This window comes from Colletes gigas, unplaced genomic scaffold, assembly GCF_013123115.1.
Source record: "Colletes gigas isolate AHSC1104 unplaced genomic scaffold, ASM1312311v1 Colletes_gigas_Sc00011, whole genome shotgun sequence".
Taxonomy (NCBI): domain Eukaryota; kingdom Metazoa; phylum Arthropoda; class Insecta; order Hymenoptera; family Colletidae; genus Colletes; species Colletes gigas.
In genome coordinates this window covers 4,281,465-4,297,554 of record NW_025106640.1, presented here as the reverse complement: position 1 = coordinate 4,297,554, position 16,090 = coordinate 4,281,465, and the positions used below count along the sequence as shown (strand labels likewise).

At 45.8% G+C, this 16,090-nt stretch overlaps 1 long non-coding RNA gene across 2 annotated transcripts in view; it reads left to right on the top strand.

Annotated features, from left to right (window-relative positions):
• LOC122398598 overlaps nt 1-16,090 on the top strand; it is a 78,943-nt gene that overhangs the window by 15,157 nt on the left and 47,696 nt on the right. For both annotated transcript variants that reach the window (XR_006259202.1, XR_006259203.1), the window contains exon 3: nt 8,056-8,179. This is a non-coding gene — a long non-coding RNA (uncharacterized LOC122398598). The remainder of the gene's footprint in view (nt 1-8,055; nt 8,180-16,090) is intronic.

The window sequence follows — 16,090 nt, the reverse complement described above, 5'->3', positions numbered from 1 at the left end:
TATAGTGTTAAGGACATAAGAAAAGGACACGGTCTGACAAATAGTAAGCGCGGTGTGTGTGTGCGGTGAAACTATTTTTTTTTGTGACTAAGACTGGTAAAATGACTGACCCTAACGTTAACGCAGGGACATCCGCGGGTGTGCCGTTGGCAGTTGATCGCGTCGCTGTACGAATACCCGAGTTTTGTCCGGGAGACCCGGAGATGTGGTTTTCGATGGTAGAGAGAAGTTTTGAGGTATCCAATGTAACGTCGGAGACCACGAAATTCGGGTACATTCTCGGCGCGTTAAGTGCGCGACACGCCGCGGAAGTAAGAGACATTATCATGAATCCTCCGGCCACGGATCCGTACACGACGCTCAAAAATGAGTTTATTCGCCGGCTTAGTGCGTCGCAGGAACAGAAAACGCGGCGGTTATTGGAACACGAGGAAATCGGGGACAGAAAACCGTCCCAATTTCTTCGTCACCTGCGCGGATTGGCCGGTACGGCTTTTTCGGACGGTGTATTGCGGACGCTTTGGATGGGCCGACTACCTGCTAATATGCAGGTGATTTTAGCCACGCAGCGGGACACCCCGCTGGATAAGGTGGCAGAGTTGGCAGACGCTGTTGCGGATACGATGACACCGCGGGTACACGTCACGGAGGCCGCGATTACGGGCGTATCTACATCCTGCCAAATACCCCCGCCGGGCCCGAGCATCGAGGCCATGTTAAACATTAAGATGTCACAATTGGCTCTTTCCTTGAGGCAGGAAATTTCTGCCATCCGTGAATCCTTGGTGGACCAGGGGCAATCTTCCCGTCGCAGGTGGACCCACCGAAATCATCCAAACTCGCGCTACCGCAGACGATCTCTATCGCGATCGCGAGAGCGGCCCGCGGGAGGACAAATGGACCATCAAGGGAAATGCTGGTACCATTGGCGGTTCGGTCCGGCCGCGCAGAGGTGCGTTGCACCGTGCAATTGGAACGCCACGGATCAGGGAAACGACCTGGGGAGTCGTTGATGGCGGCCAGCGACACAAATCCAGCATCACGCCGCCTCTTCATCTTAGACAACAGCTCGAAGACGGAATTTTTAGTGGATACCGGGGCCGATTTGTGCGTTTTTCCGCGCCGCCTGCTATGCGGATTGCGAGAAAGATCGGAGTACCAGCTGGCGGCGGCGAATGGGAGTGTAATTAACACCTACGGGACAGTGTCGTTAAACCTGCACCTCGGCCTACGACGGGATTTCGTGTGGCGATTCGTGGTTGCGGATGTTACAAAACCCATAATCGGGGTAGACTTTCTCGATCACTTCGATCTTATGGTGGACATCCGCAATCGTCGCCTCGTCGATCGGACCACGTCGTTAACGGTCCGCGGAACACGAGCCGAGGATGAAACGCCGTCGGTGAAGACAGTAGCAGGGACTACCGTTTACCACCAGCTCCTGATGCAGATGCCGGAACTTACACGGCCTAGCGGCACCCCGATGAGGACTACGCACCAAACGGTGCATTACATCGAGACAACCCCTGGAGCACCCGTTTCCAGCAAGCCGCGGCGGCTTGCACCGGACCGGCTCAGGGCTGCCCAGAAGGAGTTCGACGCGATGGTGAAGATGGGCATCGCTTGTCCTTCGAAGAGCGCGTGGTCAGCACCCCTTCATATGGTTCCGAAGAAGGGCGAAGAAGCTTGGAGGCCTTGCGGTGACTATAGAGCGTTAAACGCACGGACAATTCCCGACCGATACCCCGTGCGTCACATTGAGGATTTTGCGCAACAACTGAGTGGCAAAAAGGTATTTTCCACAATAGATCTCGTCCGAGCTTATAATCAGATTCCGGTTGCATCGGAAGACGTCGGAAAAACGGCCATTACAACGCCGTTCGGGCTTTTTGAATTCCCGTACATGTCGTTCGGGTTACGAAATGCCGCGCAAACATTTCAGCGCTTTATCGACGAAATTTTACGCGGTTTCGATTTTTGTTACGCGTATATAGACGACATTTTGGTCGCCTCAGAATCCCAAGCCGATCACCTGCGCCATTTAGAATTATTATTTAAACGATTAAAAGATTATGGCATTGTTGTTAATCCGAATAAATGCACGTTCGGACAGGAAGAAGTTAAATTTCTAGGCTATCGGGTAAATGAAAGCGGCACTCAACCTTTGCCCGGCAAGGTACAAGCCATAAAGTCATTTCCCCTTCCGAAAAACGCGAAGGATTTGAGGCAGTACTTGGGAATGCTTAATTTTTACCGCCGTTTTATCCCAGATGCCGCTCGCTTTCAAGCACCCTTGAACGACCTTCTAGCCGGCAATTTAAAGGGCAAGACCTCGATAGCCTGGACTTCGGAAGCGCGTCAGGCTTTCGAAAATACCAAAAATAGTTTAGCAAACGCAACCCTGCTTTCTCATCCTGCGGTCAACGCTCCATTGTCGGTTACCTGCGATGCTTCTGATTACACCGTAGGAGCTGTTTTACATCAGTGCGTCGGCAACGAACGACAACCATTAGCATTCTTTTCTAAGAAATTAGGATCTGCCGAAAAGAAGTATTCAGCTTACGACCGGGAACTACTTTCTATCTATTTAGCAATAAAACATTTCAAACATATGCTCGAAGGCAGACATTTCACGATTTTTACAGACCATAAACCCATAACTTTCGCTTTCAAACAGAAATTAGATAAATGCTCTCCTCGACAATTCCGATACCTAGATTACATTGCGCAATTCTCTACAGATATTCAACATATTTCCGGTAAAGACAACGTCGTTGCCGATGCACTGTCCAGAGTGGAAACGGTTAACCACTCGATTAATTTCGAAGAATTGGCAAAATCGCAAGCCCAGGATGAGGAGTTGCAGCGGTTGTTGAATAGCGAATCTAGCCTGCAATTACGCAAAGTCTCGTTGCCTGGCACGTCTTCCGAAATTTTTTGCGATATTTCGACTAAGAATGTAAGACCTTATGTCACCCCTCCTTTCCGACGCGCAGTTTTTAATATGTTACATGTATTATCACATCCAGGTATTAACGCGACGATCAAGCTCATAACGCAACGTTATGTTTGGCCGTCGATTAAAAGAGATGTTCGCACGTGGACACGTTGCTGTATACCGTGCCAAAGATCAAAAATTTCCCGTCATGTGACTGCACCATTGGCTACATTTGTTAAACCTTCTGCGCGATTCGAACACATTCATTTAGACATAGTAATTTTACCGGTGTCCGAAGGTTTCAGGTATTGTCTGACCTGTGTAGACAGATATACGCGGTGGCCGGAAGCCTTCCCCATGGTCGATCAGGAGGCCCAAACCGTAGCTCGAACCTTTTATGACGGTTGGGTAGCGCGGTTTGGTGCTCCCGTACGGATTACCACCGATCAGGGTAGGCAATTCGAATCCAAATTATTTTTTGCGCTGAACAATTTAATTGGATCCACACGCCTTCGCACAACGGCGTATCACCCAGCGGCCAATGGGATGGTAGAGCGTTTTCACCGACAGCTCAAGTCGGCTATAAGGTGCCACGGATCCGACAAGTGGACAGAAATACTTCCGACGGTTCTACTCGGTATTCGTTCCGCCTGGAAAGAAGACCTCGGCGCTACCTCAGCGGAATTAGTTTATGGCGAGCCATTAAGATTACCGGGAGAGTTCTTGTCTTCGCATTCAGCGGAAGGCACAGAAAATGCTTCCGATTTTACTAATAGACTACGCAACCATTTTTCTAAATTGAGTCCCTCTAATGCATCACGCCATTCCGTTAATCGTACATTCGTTTTCAAAGATCTTAGCAGTTCAACACATGTTTTCATCCGAACAGATTCAGCCAAAACTATTTTACAACCCGCTTATGAAGGTCCATACGCCGTAGTGCGCCGAGGCGAAAAAACATTTACAATAAACATTAGAGGTAAGGAAATAAATATATCAATTGAAAGGCTAAAGCCTGCTTATATGCTAGCAGAAAACAGACCGGATCCCGTGAGCATAGAAAATCAGCCGGTCACACAAACAAACGTACCTGACAATGCGCCGGTTATACAGCAACGTGTCACGCGTTCAGGTAGACGCGTACGTTTTCCCGAGCGATTTCAAATTACGCGGTAGTACTTAAGGCTTGCGCATTATTATAATAAGTATCATATACCATTTATTTTTTTCCATCACTTTTATGTACTTTCATGTATTTTTAGGTATTACGTATTATATATTAAACTCCATGTAAATTCCTTTTTTTTTCAACTCTGTTCAAATACTGTAATGTAAATCTTAGTTAGGATAACGTATTTTATATAATAGAGTAAATGGTAGTGGTAATGTAGTCGGTCAATTTTTCGTAATTGTGCCAATTACTGGCAGGGGGGTAGTGTGGCGGCCAAGGCACCACATACGCCTTAGCCGTTCGAAGCCGCTACAATGTATGGTTGCACACGAGACGATGGTTGCACACGAGACGATGGTTGCACACGAGACGACCAGAGCCGCGTGAGCCGAAAAGCCGTTGTCGTCGTCTCTGACCGTCTTTTGTTTTTGAAGGCCTCTTGGTACGGTGGCGATGATCGTACCAGAGAGTCGAGCGTAACCCGCACCACGAGTCACGTCGTTGTACGACAGCAACAATAAAATTGTGCGGAACGGAACAGAGCGGAGTCATTATCTTCCCGATCCCACATAATCAAAGGAGACGCAATCATCAGGCACGATTAACTCGCTAATAATTAATAACGGAATGGTTAACTTTGATTCCGATCGGATCGATAAGTTAATAGCAAAGGAGCCGAGCGCGAACCTGGTCAAACTTAAAAGTAATTCTCCATCCGATCGCTGATCAATCTCATCGACGGCTGAACGATTAATGATTACTATTATTATTATCGTTGCATCTATCGATCGATTACGAATCGTTGCCCAATCTTCTTTCTGTCAATAGAAGTTTCATCAAACCCTTATGCTGTAAAAAAATTGCCAAATATCGTTTCTCGTTTTACTAATTTACATGAGTTTCCCCTCTTAAATTCGACAGGGGTACTATTTTGACTTTGTCGTACTATAGTTCTGTAGCAAGGAACGTGTATCGTTTTTATCGTGTATAGATCGTCGATTCTTCGAGCTCCTCGTTATCGTAGATCGTAGCACGGTCGATCGACGCGTGGAATCGATCCCGATCCGTGGCCGTAGATCCAGATATCGGGCGAAGCAGACGCTGGTGAACCGGCATCGTCCGGTTTATCCAGGCTGGTCGTGCCGTACCGAGCGCCGCTAGAAAGTTTAGGAAACAGTACACCGGCGCGGTGCATCGCGGCGCGCGTCTGGCCTCCGGGCGTCGCAAAAAGAACCCAAGCTTTACGACGCTCTCGCGAGGAGAGCCGTTCCGCGGATACGTCGCGGCGAGAGACACGACGACGCTCACCAGCGCGCGTCCCTGTGTGCCGCGAGCCTGTTATCCGTCTGCATCGAGAGAGCACGAGACCTTCGGCTCTTTTGCCAGCCCTCTCGGTTCTCTCGCGTTTACGTTCTCTCCTCCGTTTCACTTTGAACGCTCTCCCTCTCTCTCGCGCCGATGGCGTTGCTCGTCAAATAACGCCGCGCGTTTCTTTGCCGCGCTCCTCTGCCTTCGTTCGTTTCGGCGCGTGCTGTCTTTATCACCTTATCTCCGTTCAACTGATAACGCTGTCCCACTCCACCCGCGAATGTCTCATTCTAATTCGTAACTCTCAAACCGTGCGCCTCTCTCGTAACTCTGTCTCTATCCTAACCAGCGTATCTCGCTTTGATAGGCGAGACTCTCTCCTTATCCGTGAGTCTCTTACCTGTACGCCTCTCTAATTTCGACTGTCTCCTTTCGATTTGAGAGCGTTAACTCTTTACGGGTTGGATCGTTTTGTTTCGATTCGTAGGTTTGTGTCTTGACACCTCTCCGACTCGCTAGGCTGCCACATTCTAATTCGTGAGCCTGGCTCTAATTTGTGAGTCTATATCTACGTATCTCTCTAGCCCCGGATGACTATCTCACGCTGATGAGTGAGATTTTCTGCTTCCAATTTGTAAGCCTGTATCTATTTATGTATCTCTCCAACTTGTTGTTTCACTGAGACACGTGATTCGTAAAACTGTCTCCGGCTGACTTGAAAGTCCGTGTCTTTCTAATTCGTCGTTTCCCAACGTGGGTGGCAGCATCCCCCTTCTCTCAGTGGGCGCTAGAGTCTCTCAAGAGGGTGGTGTTAATGTAATAACTTTAGGTGGGCGTTTAGGCACATTAGGAGGGCGTTAACATTGCAGGCTGAACGCTGTCGTTGTATACGTATATCATTACTTTATGAACACCGTTGTTCCAGGTGAAAATGTATTCCAACCTTTGGCTGATACGCTGACACGTCGATCGCGTAATTGGTATTGGAACATTTACGATCCATTGGTTAAACTTTTATCTATAGAATTAACTATTTTGAATCGAAGAAAAAATCATTTTTCAACAGTTAAATCTTTAAAAGAATTGTTATGCCCGAGCATCGTGTCCCTCCTAAAGTGCATAATAGAATTGGCGCGTTGGTGGTGGGGCGTCGGCCTGAAAAAGATTTCGTAAAGGGGCGTTCGGCCGAAAATGGTTGGGAAACGCTGCTCTAACTCGTAACGCTGTCTCTGTTTGGCACACGAGCCTATCTCGTTCCACCTCGTAACGCTGTCTCTGCTCTAACTCGTGACTCTGTCTTTTTCCGACTTCGAAGACAGTCTCTCCTCTCCGTCTGGTTCGCGCGGTCGCTTTGGCCGCGATAAAGAAACCTCCTTCTCCGTCTCGCTCGCTTTCACCGTGCGCGATGAGCTCTGTTCTGCTGGGATCTACAGCGCCGACGTGTACCCTAACGCTATTGCACACGCATCTCGCATCGCGTACGACCAACAGGTCGGATTTATCGGTGACTTCGGAGCCCTGCACCGTGGAACCGTTTCTCGTAAACGCGGTCGAAATCCAAACAACGAATTAACGCGTCCACCGCCACGCCATTTTGCCACAGAGATGCCCCCGACGTTTGTACGAATCGTAATGGAAAAATAGATATGTTCGATAATTGAACGGTGTAACTTTAGAGCATTCCCAATGGCTAACGTTATTATTTTGTATACAGTGGCCGCACAATGGCTTCGGAAAGCAGTAAAACAATTCATTGGAATAAACGCTGTTGCGTGGTAGAAGCGAAATGATTGACTGGCAACGCGAGCCACTTTTTAATTCATTCAAAATGAAAACGCGAGTAATAACATGGTAAAAGCACCGCGCGCTGTTAACACATTTTTAATAATCGTGGCAGTTTTTATGATGTTTCCCCTTTCCACCGGAAACTACGGTATTTAAAAAACAGCGTGAAAATTCAGCGATCGCGGAAACGCGGATGGAAAACGCGAATCACAGAAAAGAGATACAACGTGGCTCCGATAATATTACGTTAACTACCAAGGCGATTTTATAAAAGTTTTGCCGGGTATCGGCTTCGGGTTCTCCATAATTCATACTTTTGCTCCGATACCCCTATTTTCGCCAAAAGTTTCCCGGAAACTGTCAAACGCACATTGGATATCTACATAGCGTTATGCGCGTTTCGATACATTTGCTCTCAAAACTGCAGTAACCGAGATACGATAACTTAATACGATACGTACAAGGTGGTCTGTTATTCGTAATAGTATCTTACAGAACATTTTTCCAGGCCCCTGAATTCTTTCAGGCAAAACTTCAGCCATCCACTCGTTTCCACTGAATTCATACCATTCATGACTAAAACCCAATCCAACATACGTTCAAATTTCTTGCCTCCTTCTCCTACATGTCTGCATTCTATAATTCCTTCCATTCCTATACACCAGGTATGTCAAACGTATGTTGACTCACGAACCAATTTTGCTATCGTGCCACCAAGCATAGGTACGAAAGATTAAAAAGAATACAATGCCACGGAACAAAATTTAAAGAAAACTAATATTCAATTTTTTTATAAGTCACGAATTTATAATTTTATGCCCAGATGAAAGCAAATTCAATGTTCTGATTACAGTTCCGGCGAAAAGGGTGAAATGCGGAGAAAAAGTGGCGCAGCATTGGGACTGAAAAATATGAGTTCAGCGGTGAAACATGGAGATGGATCGGTGACGGTTTGATGATCAATGGCAGCAGCCGAGGTAGGAAACTTACTTTTTATACACGCTATCATAGATCGGTGGATATATTTGGAAACATTGAAACACCATTTTAAAAGAGATTCAGGAAAAATTGTACGTGAGAAATTATTTGATCCGGCTACAAGATCGGGAATGATTATGATAGTAACGTACCCAAATAACTTTTTGCGACCTACAAATAGGGTTTGGAATACCTTGGTAAATATCACTGCAGAATTTCGAAAATTTCCTGTTTATTCGTTACATTTGTGACTTTGTTGATTGGGCTGCACTGTCTGGAAGCAGTTGGCGATTCGCGAGGTCTTCGTTTTTCGGTCGTATCTTGGAATTTTTCGACGTGAACGTCTCGCCGAACGTTTTCTGCTGTTCTCGTTGGTCCCGCATGCTCTTTTCTCCGTTTTCCTGTTTCACCCGTCCGCTCGTCATTTTTCTCCCTTTTTTCTTTGAATACAAAATACCGATTCCTGTTTGCCTAGCGTTTTCGTTTTTCACGGTTCGACGGCAAGCATTTCCCCTCGTTCGTTGCATATTTAAAGGAATTAGAGATAAGAAAAGCGAGCCGCCCGGCCCCGAGGAATGTATCACTGTCGGAACGATCAACGAGTGAATCGCTTTACATCTAATGCATCTTAATAAATTCACCGGCACTTCGAGATTCAGGTTACGAATCGAGGCTTCTGGCTGCCGGTAACGCGAACAGTAATAAAATGGAAATCGTCGCGAACCGAGACGTACGCGTGCAAAGTCCACGTTTTAATTATCGACGTGTCGCGTGCGCGCTCGCAATATTGTCGTCGCGATTGAAAACTGCACAAGTTCAAAAGTTTACTGCCAGCACTCTGGAAACGTTATTACACTGTGTTATTACATTAAATCCATTGGTGTTCATGGTCTACTCAAATCAATAAACAAAAGGTATAATAGCTTGGTACTCTAAGAAGTGAGTCTTAGAGGCAAGTTCAAAGAGTATCGTGATAGTTTTTATTACCCTTTAATATTTCATATTTGCTCTTGAACCGCGTCTGAGTTAACTTCATCGATACATCTACGAATGAAACCATACTTAACGATTATAATAATAACTTTGGTAATTGCTTCTAAACATTCGAAAAGAGAAATAAGGAAGTTTTGGATCGACTAGCGAGAAAAAGCTCGGCGGAGAAGCGGTTAAAATCTCGTAACTCCCGTTCGTTCGCGATTCTCGGTATCGCTGAAGTATCGAAGTATCGAATCGAAACGGCTTCGAGACATATCGAGAGCAACCCTCGTGGCTGGATGCCGCTAATCCCACGGGGAACGATTCGTCATGATCGTCAGTCGGTCGTCTGGTTGGTTGAGCCGGCATGGAAAGCCATTGTTACGCTCCTATGAGTGGCACTTGCTGTCTCTCTCTTCCGTTCGTGGCGCCACCATGAACCTACCGCGGGAGCGAAAGAGAGGAAGGGAGAGCGAAACAAGGAGAACGATAGGCAGCGAAGAAGAAGAAAGAGAGACGATTATAATTACCCTTTCGTGTTAGCGTCAAGAGGTCGTTTCTTTCTCTCTCGCTCTCTCGTCTTGTCCCTTCGACCCCTCGTCGTTGATTCCCCCCCCGTTTTCTCACCTTCAATAAATTCCCTTCCCTTTACGTTTAACAAATTCTCTGCCCCTTCTCGCTCATTAATTTCTTGCTACTTTCTTTTTCCAGTCTTGTCGAGTTTTTAATCGATTCCGAGACTCCGCTGTTCCCTTTCAGCGCATTCACGTTGCATTTATTTCCAAGTTCAACGAATTTTGTGCCTCTGCCTTCCACTGCTCAGGATCGTTTAACCTCTTCAAAGAGGAATTGTTTCGTCTGAACCGAATCAGTAATATTTACCGAATAAATTAGTAATGTATATAATGATAGATTGTAACGAGTATGGTATAGAAACCTTCCGGTTTATTTTGTGCGTTTATTTATTTTCGGAATAATTCCTTGATAGAAGCCAGGGTTAGATACCAGTACGAAAATAGTCTTATAAAATATACATATCATGGACCGATATAATATTACATGTACAGTATGAAGAGAACGGATATAGTGGTTAAAAAATCTACACCGTGAGTAGCATAAATGTAACTTGATTATCAGCCAGTTAGTTCAAGCAGTCACGCAGAAACCTCGAGTAATTTCAAACATTTCGATCTTCGACTTCGTGCGTTCGAACTGAAAGTAAACCGAGTACGTTGAACTCGGTCGTTTGAATAATAGTTCGAGTAAAAGCATCCAGGAATCAGAAAGGATTCCTATCTTCGAGCAACGAACGTCTCTGGAGAACGTACAAACGAAGATACATTCTGTTTTTATTTTCTAGCCAGGATTTATTCGATTCTAGCAATAGCAATAGCTTTAAAAAAAATGCTGGTAGCTTGGAACTGAATGGTCCACCGTCGAGTTCCGATATTCGAACCGCGCAGAACTCGCAACAGCTCTGTTCCACGGACGTGAAACAATGCAGAATGACCGAACGACTCGTAAAGATAAGTTCAAGAAGCGGATAAGGCAAAGCTGGAAATTCACGTTACGATAAGGAACGAGCCTCGACTGGTTGCCTCGAAAATGTCACTGAAAATCAAACTCGATTATATTTCGCGACATTGCGGTCGTTGAAACGGTGATTGCAACGCGGTTTCCAACTTTCACGATTACCAGTTCGGTGACATTCGTTGTCGAGGATCTTGATTCTTTTACCGAGTGTTTTTTAAAACTGTGAATTTTCTGTTGAAACGCTACCAATCATGTGAAAATCCCCGATCTACCGGTTGGTCCATCGCGCGATAAAGGTTTTGGTGGTCCGTTTCCCCAACGAAATCGTCGAGTTTACGGGTGTCGTGTCTCCCGTGGAAACTCGACGCGCCAATAACAGGCAGTTAAGATTATTTCACGGTGTCCCGAGGGATCGGGCCCGTTGGTACCGACGTGTCAGCGAGCCTGGTGTCCGTTTAATGGAATGATGAGACAGACGGTCTGTCTGCGGTTTTGCCGACAGACAGAGACGCTCGCGGTCACAGTCCGACTGACTTGGCTTGCGAGTCGTGTACCGGGACCACCGGAAGTGGCCCATCACCGCCCCACATTCTCGACTTCCGCTCTCGCGCTCTTGCCTGCTCGAGACTCGGTGTTTTCGTTCTCTCGCAGGATTCCCGTCTGTTCCTCCCCGCGTCGCTGGCTTCTCGTTGACAGGAGAGCCGAAAAAAATAGCCTCCCGTGACACGAGAATGGAAATTACGCCCGTGTCCGCGCCCAGAACCGGATGCCGATTTTCGCGAACAAAAGCTGCACCGCCGGCTAATGCGACGTTTCGCTCTTCCGCAGCTATTCCAGAATTCGCGGATGGAATTACGGGGGGCTTCGACGATTCGTTGTTCCTTTCTTCACGCACGATCGCTGTCGTAATAACGGCTGGAAGCTAGAACTGCCTGCGGTCTGATTATCGGTGCCCCCTTGCTGCTCGTCGGCTTATCTTTGTAGGAGTCGCCGGCTCGAGCTACGGGGAATGACCTGCCCCGTGTGTTTCGCGATTACCCGAACACCTGTGGCAACCGCGATCTTTTAACCCTTTCATTTCCCCTAGCAACGATCGATAAAATAGGCGCGTAAACCACTTTACTTGCTTCCAAAAGTAAGATTTTCGAGTTAATTATACGATTCTGACGTTGTAAGCTTGTTCTTGTCTTGTGTAGCGATCCAACATTGATTTCAATAATATTTAGGGGTTCGTTGATAAAAAAAAAGGTTAAGAACCACTGCATCAGACGATCGACGATGAATCTCCAGCGCGGAATAATTTTATGCGACAGTTTATCGAGAGATATCGCTCGAATATTATTGAAATCTCCCGCAATCGTTGCCAGCGCGCGGGTACGATCGTCGCGTTTGAATTGTTTCCTATTATCTCGTGTTGTAGCAAACATCCGTCGCTATCACACGCTTCCCATGCGTTGATAAACATACATAGTCAGCAAAGTTGCAGGAGGAACCGCATTCCAGCTACGTACCTACGTTCCAACGGCTCTTGGTTCTTTTTAATTTTCCCCGCGAGCAGGTGCGTCTTCCGATTCCACGCAGAGGAAAAGGCATTTGCGAATTTTTTACATTCTGAGAAACACGTTCGTCGGTTTCCTCTGGAATATATTAACATTTTCACGTTGGAAAATTACTGTGTCCGAAAGAAAGAAACGCGTGGAATACGAAGAGCCTCGGGAAAACAATGTTTGGGTAAAATGTTCTATCGGTGGCGTTGAACAGAAACACTTTCTCTCCGTGTCGTTACAACCGGATCGAAACGCGAAAATACGACGGCGATCCGTCTGCGTGCGATCGTCTATTTTGATCGCGACTGGGTAAAAGTGGCGACGTACTCCACGGAGGAACACCGATCGCGTTAATTATTAATTGAGCCGCTGGAACTCGTTGTGCGTTATTTATTCCCCCGTCGCAAAGCGAACGAGCCCACTCTAATTAACTTCGTCTGTCGTTTCCTTACTCTTTTCCAGTAATTGCGATTATTAATACGCCCATTCGCATCGACGAGTTCAACCAACGATTATGGATTTATCCTAAAAATATCCGGAAAATACGCGTAATACGTAAATTGTAGTCTGAGAAAACATAGTGAATTCTATAATAGAAGTACACTCTTCTACTTTTACTCGTGCTTGTAATGACGGGACAGACATTGGAAATCATTTTCAAATCAATCAACGTGCCCCACTCGAGAGACTAGATGAATGACCGCGGCACGAGGAAGAGCGAAGATTGCTTTTCCTCAACAACCAAGTAATTATAGAAATCTGGAACAATGATACATTCCCAGTTCGATATTTTTACGAGACCGGGAGAGGACGCTTTTGTTCTTCGAGAATAAAGTCGTCCGACGGAATGTTTGTCCAAACGTAAAATTAACGACGGCGTACACCCACGATCGCGACCAGCGAACAACATAAATCCGTCGAAACTCGCTTCGAGAAAATTTATTTGTCGCGATCGTTGGCGCGAATCGCAGCCTAGCGTCAGTCCTTTGTGGCGCACCTCGGTTAATTCTACTTCGATTGAGTCAGAAACTGCACCGCGTGCCGACCGAAATGGTATTGCAGTGAAATCATCGTTTGATCCAAAGCGTGCGCGCGCATGCCGATCATGCATTGTCACGATGATCCAAGACGATCTCGTTGTTCCGTGGAAACCGTCGCCGCGGCGAGCACCTGTAATTTATTACCGTCTGGTTCAATTAGATTCTGATCCGATCGAATCACGACTCGCAATCCCGGCGTTCCCGGAATAAAGACAATGCGCTCGCGTCGAGAGATTAGATCTCGAACAAACGATCCGCGACAGCTTACTCGAACCAGTTACCTGAAATTAGTTTCAGTAATGACTGAATCGCGGCGACTCGTTTTATGTTAATAACAAACTGCTCGAGCGTCGAGCAATCATCTCCGATTATTAGACGTGGATCGATCGAAACGAGAATCAATGTTAATTTGGGGGAGAATGCTCCGATGATCTCGAAAGACAAATAATCAATTTTTATTCGAATAATTTCATAACTCTTGAGAAGAGGGGACTTCCAACGCCCCTCCCCCAGATCCGCCTATATCTCTGAATTTCTTTCGAATCTCGCATATTCGTGGATCTATGTAATCATTATTCAAACAAAAGTGATTGTATCGATAGTGAAGTTCGGTTTGTCGAAAGACTTACCAAAAGATAAGGCTATAATTAAACTCTCTGCTCGTTTGGCTCGGCGAAAGGAGCTCCGTTCACTGGTTTGCTACTTCGAATCCATTCACGAGTCTTCTACAAGCTTCAACGATCGGAGAGGCAACCTGAATCATCGAATCGGCGCAAAGCAGACGCGTTCGAAAAAACGGCGAGCAAAAAGTCCCGAAATTCCTGGCCGCGGTTTCGTCCTGGACACGTTCCGGGCGTTCGTTAGCGCGGATACCCGACGGACCAAATAAAAGGTATCGGGCCACGGTTCAAGCTGTCTGCGCTTTTTTCATTTCACCTTGGCGTTGACAGCGTCAGGCGATTTTGGCGCGCAAACGAATGTCTTTTGGAACGTCTCCAGGTGCGTCCTCACCGGGATCCTCCTCGCAGACCCAGTCGACCAGCGACGAACCGAGGTGGATAAGAAACGGATTCTAATTTGGGAACGCTACGTTCCGCGCACGCACCGCCTTCGAGAATAATAAGGCATTCTTGGCCGCGAACGTAATTTTTGATCAGAGCCTCTGTTTTCCTCCAAATGTTCGTTCGAATTAGGCTCTGTCGCTGTTCGAGATGATACTTTACTTGCATTGAGATCGATGAACTCTTACTCTGCTCGAAACACTTACATTCATCACAATTTCAGAAAAATATTCATCTTGAATTTATGACCACGTATTTTTTTACATTTTCGAGATCTGTTAGTCTATTCCTTTTTAATGTTGATCTTTGGAAACAACGACAGCGAATGAACCTTTTAATTGTTCTCGAAATGTACTTCATAATTTACTACAAGTTCACATTGTATCATTCGTCGCATACCGAATTGTTGCGTTCTTCCGTTTCTTATTATGTATTTAAATTCACGTTCGTTATATTATTACTTGGTAAACGATCCTGACCGTACGCTTGGCCCTACTTTGTACACAGTTTGATTCAATTACCGCGATAGTGTCCGCATTTGTTTTGCTCCGGAGAAGGCGACGTCCTTGTTGCTCAGGCAATAATAGTCAATCGCGTTTGAGAAATCCCCTAAAATTCGTACCTGAACTCGCGATACGATCGTCACGAATACTTTGTTGTTCAGTTTTCCTTGGAACGTCGCTACGCGTCGACGGGTCGTTGATTGTAAATACGGTTGCTATCCAAGGTACGGCGCGGCGTAGAAAATTCATTAACGCGTTGGCTGCCACGGTAGTTTTCCAAATTTTAGTATGAAAAATCGATATATTCGGTGATTCAATGGTTCTTAAAACGTTGTAAGTTTAAAATGCCGGTCGCTAGTGACCACCATGGCTGTTAACGCGTTAATATTGTCCGTAATCTATCGAGAGAAGCTATAAATCGTATCGTGTACTCAAACTGTAGTTTTATTAGAACAAATCTAGAAAAGAGAGAATAACTCGAGTCGAAAACGTGTTAATATCGAATATTTTTCAAGATTAGTGTCTGGAAGTTGTTTCTGCACTCTACGATCTTCTGGGACTACCATGATACCAGGTATCAATTATTCTTCATTCATTCATCTCCTCTATTGTTTATAATGTTAGTGTATACATTATTATTGAACGTTATAAAGCTAAATACATAAATATTTCAACAGATAAAGGTACGAGTCTACCCAGTCAAGTTGTCTCGTTCCAGTAAAATGCTATTTTATCGATGATTCAGTGAGTCAAAGTGTAAAGTCGAGGTGACGAATTCACTAATTCCTTGTAAAGAAAAACATGGTATTTCCTGTTTTGCCAAGAGTACCGCCATCGATGATGTAACCCATTAGTTTACTCTGTATTTCTTAGAATTCGAAACCAAATCATTTGTTGAACATTTCGCTACTATAAGCTAACAATTAGTGTCGCGTCGTGTAATTCTTAAGTCGTTTGTTTCGAACGTGAATCTTCTGTTAGTCGAATCATTTTCATAGCCAGTTATCGACGCCATTAGACTTCTCCTTGACGCAACCATTTCGAACGACTGTAGATCAGAACGTTCGGATCTTTGTTTGTCAACTTTGCGACGAAGTTTCGCCACAGCTGCAGACTCCATTCTGCAAATGTTCGCGACAGACATCTTGACGTGATCAGCGAGTTAAATTTTGTTTTCGCGATATCACCTGCCGGGGCATTTGCATATGAAAAATATACTATGACTCATTTGATGGATCTCCGGTGCCAATC